The following is a 13,430-nucleotide window of genomic DNA, read 5'->3' on the forward strand; positions in this document are numbered from 1 at the left end:
TTTTGCTTTGAGTTGGTAGAAGAGAAGGTAGACTTACCATCATGGATCACGGTAGCCATTGAATTTCATGCTGGGTGGACAATTAGCATGCTATAAATGTCAACTAACCGAAGGTCCCCCACTCACTTCTTGGTGCTGTGAAATGATAATGAAACCAAACAAGCTTAAATATCCTTAACCAACCTTTTGTCCTACAGCATCATGAGTGAACCAAGCCTTCGCAGCTCTGGGACTGCAGAGCTCTCACAGACAGCGAGGTGAGGCTGATGGCAAGCTGTGCTGGAAAGGGTGGGTTCACTGGCACACACCAGGCTTGGTTGTACAGCTTGGGGGCTGCTCAGCCTCACCAGAGGGCTGGTGGCACTGTCCTGCTAGGGGGCTGTAGGAAACCTAGCACTGCCACTGCGGTTGGCTCACATTAGAGTGAGAGAGAGGGAAGCTGTCCCAGGCAGGGAGGAACTCACTCACCCTTACTGACTTGCCTCTGGCTCAGTTTTGTGGCGTGAGGTGGGACTTGGAGCTGTCAAGGAAACATTTCGAGAAACTGGTGTATTTTGAAACGTGGTCAGGTTCTTCTGGGTGCAAATAGTTTTCTTGCTTTAATTTTAGCCCTGGTAAGGGTTTAGGGTGGTTGGCATTTAGATTAGGGATGTAAAGAAAAGTGGAGGGCGGGCATGACAAACCCTTGCCTTTATAGCACTTCCAACACTCTCTATGCTGATTTAGCCTGCTCTGTGTAGATGGAGCATAACCTGGAGCAACATAAAGCACCTCCATACCAAAGCACTTGCCTTCTTTAAGGGTTGTAGTCATTTCTGAAGTCGGAGAAAACTACTTATTTTGCAGCTGAAATTACTCCACAGTTATGCATACTACTGAAGTAGCTATCGTGGGGTGCAGGCAGTGCCTGTCCCTTGTCTAATCAGTTGGTTTCTCAAACAACAACAAACAAAGCAGCCCAGCCCCACTCATTTTGATATTATCTGCCTTGTTTTCAGCCTCGCTGGCTATGGGCATTTCTTCCCAGCAGGGCCTGAAGTTGTCATACGAGGAAAAAATGGCTCCTACTGCAACTGTTAGCTGATCACAAGGTGCATTGAAAATTAAACCTTTGTAACCCAGGGTCTATTTGGGCCCATTGTATTGAATCTCTCTTTGTCTATACTGACATCAGTGAGACTTTTTTCACCATCCTGCACGATCAGGGCTCACTGTTGCAAACAGTAAATTTACTTTTCACAAATTGACGTAAAAGACAAGGTATATGCAATGTGGCTGAGTTAATTGTGCAGGAGAAACATGGGGCCAGATGCACAGTGATTATGGATTGAACTGAAGCCAGAACGCAGCCCCTTAACTTTTCAAATCTCTGACTCCCTGATGTTGCCTCTCCCTCTATCGCACTGCATTAACTCACAGCGTAGCTGGAACGTTCCACAGTTACTTACAAAAAAGGATCTGTGTGGGAAGGTGAAGGAGGATGGTGGGGGCAACAGGCAATTCATGGGGAGGAAAAAAAGGGAGCTGGAAAAATCAAGAAATAGAAAGAACATAAGGGGGAATTGCAACTTTCCCTATATTTGAGTGGGATACTCTTGGCATTTCTGCCACTATGAAGTGCTGCATGAAGTTATATGTCGTCTCACCTCTTATTCAAATAATTTAAGATGGCATTTCAGAGCAGCTGAGCATTTTGTTATCCTCTCCCTAATTATGCATTGCTCCATCAAAAAACAGTGGTGAAATAAGTCCATTTAACTCCCTTGCAATGTTGTCTGAGAGTCCTGAAATATTCTGGAATGTGGATGGCATAGTTTTTTTATAATCGGCATCTGCAAATGTGGTCATTCAAAAACCCCTTGGCCAATTTGCCTCAGACTCTGTTTTTTCAACAGGGGCTATAAAAACTGAAGGAAACTGCTTTTGAAGTTTCTAATTTTGGCCATTTTTTTAAAAAAATTACATTTGAAACAGCAAAAGTGTTTTTCATCCTACTCTCATAACATAAAATGTCTAAGCAGACTTTCTCTCAAACTTCCTATAATACGTTACCTTCCATTCAGACCACGCATTGGAAAATTTCAGTGCAGAATTTATTTCATAAAACTCACAATAACAAGAGATTAGAGTGGAATCTCAGGATATTTAACTAAAGCACCTGCTCTTCTCCAAAGTTATGTCCCTCTGACACACACACACGTGTGCACACACACACAGAACTACTACAACCATGCAAAGATCACTATTTGCCAACAGACAGGGCAAATAATTGCATTCATTTCCTGTTCAAAGCAATTGAGAGGAACCAGTGGTCTATCAGACCCTAGTGTGTGATAAACTATGGCTGGCAGAGACCTAATTTTTTTAATTATGAGTGTGTGTGCATATGCTTACAGAGGTGGTGTGCAGGTATGAATTTGGAAGCTGTTGGTGTACACAGACAATACACCCATAGATACAGCCAAGAAGGTGAGTAGTTCCCAGAATGTGTGTGTTAGGGGGGAATGGCTTCAGAGACAACTGCTTTAACATTGGCTGTGGATTTGTGTAATAGGTGGTCACTGAGAGTGGAAGTGCAGCAAGGACTGAGAATTCCCAGATTTCTCTTTATAATCTCCTGAGCAGCACACAGCAAAATATCTGCCTTAGGCTGCATTCCTCCTCTATAATATGGTTGGGTTTCTTCCCCACCAGAACCCTGTGGGTCTTAACTGACGCCTGTAAAACATTGCATTCTGAGATGGCATGTGTTGCAGAAATGCAAAAATTATAATTAATGTTGCTGTCCAGTGGTAGAGCTTGATCCATAGCCCACTGATTTCCCTAGATCTTGGCTCAGGTCAAATAATTTGTAAGTACTATGAGTACACTGCTAACACTACCCTGACTCTCTAATGTTTTGATCCTCAGTTACACAGGGGGTATAAGGAGGAGAGGGGAGAAGAAAAGCTTCAGGTTTGCTGATGAATATCTCATCAGAAAAAATGGTATTTGGATGAGGCCAGACTGATATGCATATCTCCACTGAGACCTTCTGACTAGGATGAAAATCTAAGCTATATTGCAAGGAGCCTGCGTACCAAAATAGATTTAACATAACTGTTTTGAGACAGTCCTGCAAGTGAGGTAGCCGGTGTAGCACAACACACAGGACGTGATATTTTCTAAAGAAGTAATTCAACTAAGAGTATTTTCCGGAAGCAAAGAGACGGGGGAGCTACTGCTGCATCAAACCTGTGAAAGCACCGATCAGTGGAAGACAGGCCCTCCACTTTCTTTCAACATTTCCCATCTCATTCTCTACTTAACACAGGCTCTAATGCTCCGTGACAGCACCTGAGAACACGGGCCAGCCACAAGCCCTTCTGCTGAGCTCCTCAGAGCTGCTGGCAGCCAAGGCAGCCATCGCTCCGGCAGAGCTTGGCAACTGCAGGCAGCACCGGCTGGCCACGGGGTGCCTGTACCTGCCAGGGGCAACCTCTTTGAAGTGCGGCCACTCTTCCCGGCCCAGATCCCTCCCTTCTGCTAGGTGTTAACACAAACATCTCCCCGTCCAAAAGAGTTTCACTATTTATTGGAGGCTACTTTTCTGCCAGCTGAGTCCCAGACTGCAGGAGCCAAACAACTGGATATGTGTCTCCAAAGATATCATAAAAACCTGGGTGAAATGGCATACAGAGCACCTTATGAAAGTAATCTCTTGTGAGTGTCAGAGTGCCACGTGCCAAGAGAAACAGTGAGTGAGCCCTCTGGAAAGAGGTGCTGACAGTGACAGGTATTAGCATGCTGATTACAATGGAAACATTTGTATATTAATGGCAAACCACTCCCCCTCCCTGGTTTGCCTTTTTCTTTTTTCTTTTTTTTTTTTTTTAAAAAAAAAAAAAAAAGGAAAAAGAATGGAGGTTTTTATTATTGCTGATCAGGGAATATTACTTGCATCTTTCTCATGGCATATGTTCATACGCCTGTGGGCTCACACACAGAGCATTCTCATTTCAAAGCTGAACAGCTCTCTTAGCTATTTTCTTTTCCCTTCTTCAGGACTTCAAGGAGTGAGTAGGATGTAATCTCAGAGTGAGGAGGCTTGGTTCTGTGCCAGGCACTACTGACTTACCACGTTGTCCCTGAGTAAGTCACCTCACCTCTCTTCTCCTTCATCTTGCCACCTGTAAAAAAAGGGAGTGTGATATTTTCCTTCCTTTGTTTAATTAACTAGCAGCGCTTTAAAAATTCATAGACTGAAAGTCTTCACATCACTTTTTTTTAATTCTTAATTAAAACCTAATTGACTTCAGGGCATTGTAAGAAACCTCCAGAAACATGCAGTTTGAGTCTTATCTTACATGATTACTGTAGCCTTGTTGCTTTAAATAATTTCCATCATTTTAAATGCTAGTCTGCTTGTTACAGGGGATGTGATAAGAAGGCAGTCCTGATCCAGCAAGGCTCATCAGTGGGACAACACTTATATAGACCTTTGCTGAGCACTAGGGGGGAAATCCTGCTTCACTGAGGACTATGGGAAAGAGATTTTGCCCTATGTAACAAGAAATGGACATATTCCTAAAGCAGAGATTGAATTCATACCCTATTGTAAAAGAATCCAAGGTGAGGGGAAAACTGGACCACTGTCACCTGACCCAGCTTTCTGCATGTTGCCTGTCTTATGCTTTTTAATTTGTCTGTATTTATATCGTTGAAAATTAAAAATTAGAGATGGAAAAGGACACCTGGGTCTCCTAAATTGTTTTTGTGCACTGCAAAGTTGCCTCCTACAACATATCTCCTGTTTTATGCATCAGCACTTAGGGCAGAAAGGAGCAGAGAGGTGATCAAAATAAGGGCAATTGCCCACCCCAGAGACCCCCATTCACACTTTTCCTGTAAACCCTTCTTTCAGGTAGCAGCTGGGATCTGATTCTGTGATTCCTGCTAATTTGAATATAAGCCATTTTTGTATGCAAAGGATTGCTGACACCAGCAAGTTTCACTGTAATGATTACTATGGAAACGTTTATCTATAAATATAAAATTCTTTAAAGCTTAGCCTTTTATCTTTATAGAAAAAGGCCTGTTTATGTCACTTCTAAGCTTCCAGCTTTAATGTAGACATGAGCTGTTCTCATGCCAAACAAGATAACCTCGGTGTTAGAGCTGTATGAGCTTTGAAACATGGGAATTTGAGCTAAAACTATTATTTTTTTAATACAATATTAATAGCTGAATGGAAAATATTTTAAAATGCCTTTCTAAGCCCAAAGCTCTAGTTCATTTGCAGTCTTCTTTTCTATAGGTTTTATTGTAGTGTTGCTTGTATGGAATAGCTGCTTTCAGCTGCCAGTCAGTCCTTAAACTCTGTGTGTGTGTACGTGCGTGTGCACACACACGTGTGTGTGCACTTGTGTGTATGCATGATGGTGAGCCTTGTGGAAGCAGAGCAAAAATGGAGAAGTTACTTATTCATTAACCTTTTTCCTTTGGAATGTTTTTTGATTTTGCTTTTAAAAGCCTATGTAAAAATACAGTTTCTAAGTTTAGGACCCCAAAAGACTTTTGGGGTTTTTTTTTGCTAAATAACAAAAAAGAGGCATGAATTTAAGTTAATAAGATTAAGGAGTTTGTTACTTAAAACCTACAGTGAAAAGGATGCATTAAGAAAGACAAGGACTAGTATCTTTTCTTTGCATTTCTATCTAAGAATTTTTAAAATATATTTTTTCTTAACTTCAACATTTACACTTGAGAAATATCTATATTAACATAGATTCTTTTTCAAATATACACACTAGTACCACAAACACCCACATTTGCAGATACTCTAAAGCTACTCCATTAAATTTATTCTCAAATAAGAGGGAATCATAGGGGTTAAGTAATATATATTTAGGGTCAAAACTTAAAGTGTTCCAAAATGTTTGCAGGATCAGGTCCCCACTGACTTTGGGAACAGAATTCATGACATATGCAGAGTAAAATCATAGTTGATGACGATCAGAAGGTTAATTCATTATTCATTGCCAGGGAGCAATTGATAGCAGCAACCTTGTCTACAAGGGCAGAATTCATATATATGTATTAAACTTTCTCTTTGTGTAGGTTTTGATTATTAATACCGATGATTTTTTCCTTCCACTTTTGGGTGGAATGAGAAAATAGACAATTAAATATTTCATTTAAAATTCAGCGCTAGCCTGATGAGCTAAACCTAAGAAGTTCAGTTCAAGGATAGAGGGGGCTTTATGTTGCCTTCTATTCTTCCAATTTTATAGGAGGAATAGGGAGATCCTTGGCATAATTTAGACACTGGGGAGAGTATTTTTTTACATTAAAATGTCTTTCCTGGTTGTTTTAGGGATTGCAGTCCCATCCATAGTGCTTCCTGCATGGGTCTTTGACAGGGAATCCCGTGTTATAGGACTGAAGAGGCTGCTAGCAGTGAGACACAGTCTCATCTTCTTGTTTGATTCTCACTTTGTTCATTTCCCTTTCTCAGTTTTTCTCACCAGTGGACTGTTACTGAAGTTCTCTGAAATCTTAAATGGAAGTGAAGCTGAAGTACAGACAAACCATCCCAGACTTCACTGGACTGTACATACCTCTGCCTGTCCTCGCTCTGCTCTTCCAAGTTCACTTACAGTTTCATGCTCTAAGAGTGGCAGTCAGAGGAGTCAATTGGACACTGTTAGTAATTGAACAGATTGCCTGGAAATAAAAGATCTAAGAGCCAGCATTAAACCCTTAAACAGGACATGTAGTAACAGCACAACAATACACTGTGGCTCCCTTAGGGCTGAGGGAAATTCAAATAGTAAAGATCTCATATTGGATTCAGAGGCATACTCCCAAATTTAGAAGCTTATTTGAATCCTATCCCAATAACTCAAACTTGTTAGATCTGTAAAATTAATCTGTAAATCTCATAGAAATGTGTGTGGGGTATTTCAGCACTTTCATTTGTGGTCCTGGCAGGAGCATTGAGTATTAGTATAAAAACATAAAAATGACCATGAAAGTAACATTTAAAGCAGGGGCAGCTTTTTATTCTCTTTCAAATCATACAGAAAGGATTAGAGTTATAGGAAAAGATTTAGCTTACTTTCTATTCAGTCCTAATTGGTTTGCCCAGTCTTGATATATTAAACCATACATTGTTAATGTCTTTATCACGTCTTTATTTCTTGTCCCATTTCAAGGTTCAGATCATGGTCATCCATCCTCACCAGAAAACAGCCTCCTTTCCTAGAGTGTTGCACTGTAAATGTAACAGTGATTAAACTGGGAGGACTGAGGGTATGGGCTTACCATGATAACTGGTACCTGAAAGGAGGGGTCTGGATGAAGTTCCCTGAAGTAAAGACAAGAATGTCACTGAGAGGGACTTGCATCTATGGCATTCTGCTCAGCCTAACACTGCAGCATATTCCTCTATTCTCTTCACAAGCTGTGCTCAATGCGATGCTCCGTAATCAGGACCAGTGTGGAGGGGTCTTCATGATATGAAGTGTTTTCTACTGGATGTCTCTGTGGCATCTCACAGGAGGGGGCAGGACTCCAGCAGGCAGTGGGGAAATGCATGGGTGTGTAGCAGAACCATAGCAGTAAAATCAGCATCTTCTTTCCTTTAGTAAACTGGAACCAGACTCTTCCCAACTATGCCTAGTGGCAGGAGAAGAGGCATTGGGGGCAAAATACAACATAGGAAATTCCACTTAAACATAAGAAAACACTTTTTTACTGTGAGGGTGATTGAACACTAGAAGGGGCTACCCAGAGAAGCTGATGAATCTCCATCCTTGGAGATATTCAAAACCTGCATAGACATGGCCCTGGGCAACATGCTGTAGGTGACCCTCCTTGAGCAAGATGGTTGGATGAGATGATCTTCAGAGGTGTCTTCCCACCTCAGACCTTCTGTGAGTCTGTTACTGCAGTATGGCTAACTGTTGAGTACACAGGTGAGACACTGCCTAGGAGGGACAGTTGTGTGGGGACTACACAAAGCAATTTGCATAGCTTTGCATGTAGTAAAGCCTGCCAGACCTGATTTGAGAGTACAAGCATTCGCTGCGACCCACAGAAAAACCCCTAATTTGTTTGGCCTGAGGACTGGCTAGAATTCTGGGAGGATAAGTAAATGATAGTAACCTCTACTACCTGCAGATACACTGGTACAAGTGGGATGCCCTGTCCCTTCTCCAGAAGATGAAGACTGTGTGACAATAAAGAAAAATCCAACAGTTTTTGCTTTCACTGGCAGAAATATGTGATATTGCAAGACAGTAGTATTGTAAGACGTAAAATTGCAAGGCATGTGTGCTCTGTTTGGTCACGCTGGGGTATTCTGGTTTTGCATTCTGAGAGGGTTCATGTGTTTTCTGTGCACCCTGGTGATGTTCATCCCATATTTCCGTCACAACTGTAAATGTTATGCAGAACAAGGCAGACATGTATTACATGTATATCTACACGTATATGAATATTAGGCCTGAGGGTTTGGTGGAGAAATAGGTCACAGCTCAGTCACTCAGTTTAGTCAACACCGTCTTTGCTGGGAGATATTGCTGTTACATGATAACAAGCATCAACCTTTCTGATGTGTACGAAGCTGGAGGTTTTTAGCCTCCTTGTATAAGTACATCATAGAAATGGTGATTTATCTGAGGAACTAACCCATCAGGGTGGCCAGTTTTAATAGCCAAGGGCTAGAAAGCGCACTTTCCAAATTAAACACGTTGTGTTTCTTTGGGTTGTGTTTCCATATAGGTTGTGATGGAAGTACCTGTTTCTATTCACAAAGGGATAAACACAAGTATATATTTACTCTTCCAACTCTGGGAAAAAGATTGCTACCAGGCTGACATGGAGGGGGCCCAATGTACCTGGAATAATATGAAACACCTTTTTTGTATGTATTAGTTTACATACTGTGTTCAGGAAACAGGGTACAGAAACTTCCTTAAAACTCCAGGAACAATAGCTATTGTTGGTTGTTGATATGGCATGAGCTCATATCCAGGATACCAAGAAAGGAACTCCTGACTACAATAAATAATATACTTCTTAACTCCTGGTGTGAAAGAATGTATTTATTGTTTCGCAAAGAGAGATGGAGAAATAGGGCTTTAAAAAGAGGGTGTTTGCATGGCAGGACAAAGGCTCTGATTTTTTTTTCTTTCTTTTTGTTTTCTCTTAAAAATTCAATTAAGAAATTTCTTATGGAAGAAAGAATATTTTATAGTCAGGTTCCCAACAGTCTGTGTCGAAATCTATTTGGAATTTGATTGCATTATATGAAAATGATGAGATTAGTGTAACAGGTCTATAAAGCTATTCTTTCTAGCTGTTTTTTTCTGCAGTGGGGGTGGGAAACCATCACATAGAGCTCAAAGATCTTGGTCAAAGTTATACAGGAATATGTTTCTCTGTTTTTTTACAAAGTTGATTAGGGTAGAGGAGCTTCTTTAATACTACAGTCTGTCAGTCCTTTAGGAGCACAGCCTTAAGCTGTTTGAAAAAGAAATTTACAGAACCCTGGCTGTTCTATCTCAAACTGACACTTACACTAGATTTAGTGGATACTCATGGCTAAACTGTGCACTACAAAAGGAAAGCCTTGAAGGGAGCCTAATCTTTAAATGGTATTCACCAGTTAAAACACGGGAGTGGGAGTTAGGGGGCTCTGCAGCATTTCTGATACTGTGGCACCGGTCACGTCACTTAAGAGAGAAAAAGGGAAAAGGCTCCTATCTGTCCTGTGAATCCTCCACCTCCTAGGAGCATTACCTCTTTTCATCTCTTTAATGCTTCCACAGAGAGACATCTGGAGTACTTTGATGAAGCAAGACTTTGTCACATACATCATTTTATTGAAATGTTAGCCTCTGCAAAGCTTTGCTTGGATAACTTTTGGGTTCAGAGGGAGTGCTTGCTTGGCTTGCTGGAGGACAGGACTGTGTAACACTGAAGTTGAACACCCACTCCCTACTCAGTCACTTGGAGTGGACACTCATACCTCGCCACTCCCAGCCTTGCTATAAGCACCTAGCTAGTGCCTGAGTCCCCTGGAAAATGGAGTTATCTTTCCTTCTTCCTAAGACAAAAGCAATGGACACTCAAAGCTACTATAATTTTTTAAGAAATGTCTCCTGCCCTGAAGTCTAATTTTTAACTACCCAAATGGTTATTATTTCAGATGTTCTATGTGTTAATGTTGCTATACAGGTGTCTTGTAAGGGCAACTATTAAGCCTTGCAGTGACACTTCTTAAAGGGTAACTTTTTAAAACTCAATCAATATTAAAAGCCCAATAAATTCTAAGCACCAATGTCCAGCAGTGGGTTTTTTTTAATGTTATATATGGTCTGAGGTGCCAGTTTCCTGTAGAATTATGTATTAGTGGCCACGGTACTATATAGATGTCACAGAAATAAAAATACAGCGTTACAGGTTCCAATCTAGAGGTGAAAAAAGGAGAGTGACCCTTGATGGGTTATTTTTTCTTGATTTCTTTTAGTTACTTGCTCCTACTGAACTGAAGAATTTGTGGAATATCAAAGTCTTTCACTAACTTTTTCAGTAAATAATTCTTGGTTAGAGACAACTCAGAATGTTTTTTTTTAATATGTGCACTTTACATGTGCTTCAAAGAGAACATGGCATTCTTTTGGTTCCTTGGTTGCAAGGCTTTAAAAATAAACTTAGTGCAACATTGCAAATGAGATAAGATGCATACTTTGACATTTACTTTTGTTTCTCCAAATTTTAATGAGAAATTTAAATAACTTACTACGAAACATGCCTAGGAAGTGGTAAAGCTGTTAGTGTGTGGCTTTAAGGCAAAAAGGGTCCAGTTCACATTGGTCTCTACAAACAGGCCAGTGTTTGCTCAACCTGGAGCTGCTGACACACTTAGGTCTAGCTCTTGATTTTCCAGGTGAAAAGCAAGGAATTTTGGATGAAGCTTGTTCTGTGTTTTTTTGACTTTCTTGTTTTAAGTGCACATAGGAAAAGACTGAAAAGCAAACCTAAATCCCTGCAGGGTAAAGTTGTGAAACTTCTTCATAGCTCTTAGGTCCCAAGGCTGTGATCCTGCAGGGATGTTGGGCAGATGCTCTTACCTGTCCAAAGCTCTCTACACACACAGAGCAGCCGACCTCCACTCTGTCAGTCGCAAGGTCAAATCCCACTCTTACAAGCATTAAAATTTGTTCCCAAATGAACCCCAGACAGCACTCCTCCTGTAAAAATTAACCCATATAGGGTTAAAACCATTTACCAGAGGAACAACATTCCCCCCAAATCTCCCCAAGTGTGCTGGCAGAGATGCATAAAACCCATAATCTACCAGAAACAGGGCCATGTTCTGATATCTGAAAGACAGGCACTTTTAAATTTATCTTAGTTTTAAACTGAGTGCTACCATATTTAAAGAATAAGAGTAGTTTTCTTCTGTTGGCTAATCAATAGCCAATTCCCTATGGGATTTTCTTCCAGAAAATTAGGACCTGTTTGTCTTTCGGTGGTTAAAAATCACACCAGTTAGTGCTGAAATGATGAAGACTACATCTAGTCTTATAACATTCTTCAACATTATTGATGATTCCTTATACTGATGTTTGTAACTCATGTATGATAGTGAGAACAAGTTATCTAGTTTGGAAAAAAAAAAAGCATCTCACTTGACAGTCATAATTAAATTAAATAATTTTTAAGTATGTGGAGACTTTGCTTATATTTGAGAACCATTTTCTGAATGTTCATATTCCAAGGCAGCCAATTGGACAGCTCAGTTAGTATAAATCTGAGCAAGGAGAGAAGCAGGTTTAGAACTAATTTTGTATGACTGTTTTTTGTTACCTTGGAAAATTACAGGGATGTTAGTTTAGCAAGTTGCAGCTTTGACTAGAAGGTTATATACTCTACACTTTCCACAGCTACAAAAGCTGCTATAAAGGCTGCCTTTTAAATGTTCAAGTTCAACCTTGACAAATTAGAATAACAAAACATTCCTTCCTAATGGGATAAGCCTTGTTCTCATAACTTCTGATGTGTCTGTATCTCCTCTGATTATTTTACAACAAAAACCAGAAGTTGCTGCACCAAAAGCACTGAAAATACTTAATCCTCCCATGCCAGCTTTTTCCTGTTGATCCTGTTGCCAGTTCTGTATCAATGTTTATAGATATTCTTCTTCCCCCCTCTCCTGCTTATATTCTCATTAAAGAAGCACAGAGAATATAGTTGTTCAAGTACTCAAAAGCTGGCTGTTGTGGGATGACATTGAGACAAATAGTTTACAGATTTTATTTTATTTTTATTTTTTAAACAAATAGATTAAGCACTTCTGCTAGTAACTGGGACTAAAAGAGAAGGACTCCAGTCACTATGCTTCTCTGCAGGGGACACAACATCTGGGCTGTGACTCAGTCTCTTCAGTATTAGGACAAAGGTGGTATGAAGTGCATCATGGGAACCTTTTTTCTTCTTCTGATGTACCAAACAGTAGCTTTTGTTACAAGCACGACACTAGTAATATATGGTACTCACCCATTTTGTGTTTGCAAGTCTTAAAATAATTGTTGTTCTCATGATCTAGGAACTCTCACACCAGAGGGAAAATAATATTTTCCTTACCTTTACCCTCACCTTTTATCTATTTCAGTAAGTTTAAATGAGGAGGTTGAAAATTATTTCACACTGATTCTGTAGTAGACTCTGGTATAGTTTTGTAAAGTTCAGAGACCAAAGAAAGATGGGAAAGAAATACGTAAAAAGATAAATCTTCTGGGTTATGGTCCAAAGATAGGGCTTAAGTAGTCCTCCCAAAAGAAATTAAAGAAGTCATGAAGGGTGCTGTGATACTAAAACAGTTGCACAGGTTGTCCACAGTTCCCAGTACCCTTTCACTATGTCATCTATACTAACACTTGCAGAGAATTGGCCACGTAGAGCCCTTTATGTTTGTTCTAATCTGTTTTATACAATTAGAGGCTATATGCCACAGTTGTCATGTGAAGAAGTTAGAACCAGTCCCTCTGATTCTAGTTTAAAATAGCTACATTTTTAGGTATGTGCTTAGGATGTGTGTTAGAGAAACAGGTTTGTTTTTTCAGAGGTCACTTTGAAAAGTAGTCTAAGTGTCCTGAAGTAGTTAAAACATCCCCCTTTACCCACAACGGGACAGTTCCTTTTTAATTCACTTTCCCTTTTGGTCATCTGGTGGCTTCATTCCTGTGGCTACCAAGATAGTTTTAATAGACCTTGGATCTCTACTTGGATGAACAATTTTTTATGCAAGCATAATTCAGCTTTTCAGACTATCTGAAGGCAAATTTATCTGTGCTATATTGCAGAATTTGGAGTAGGTTTTGTTTTACCTTTCTTTGCTTTTTCAAAGAATACAATAGTTCAGGTCAGGAAGAATCTCT

This window comes from Strix aluco, chromosome 5, assembly GCF_031877795.1.
Source record: "Strix aluco isolate bStrAlu1 chromosome 5, bStrAlu1.hap1, whole genome shotgun sequence".
In the NCBI taxonomy this organism is placed as follows: domain Eukaryota; kingdom Metazoa; phylum Chordata; class Aves; order Strigiformes; family Strigidae; genus Strix; species Strix aluco.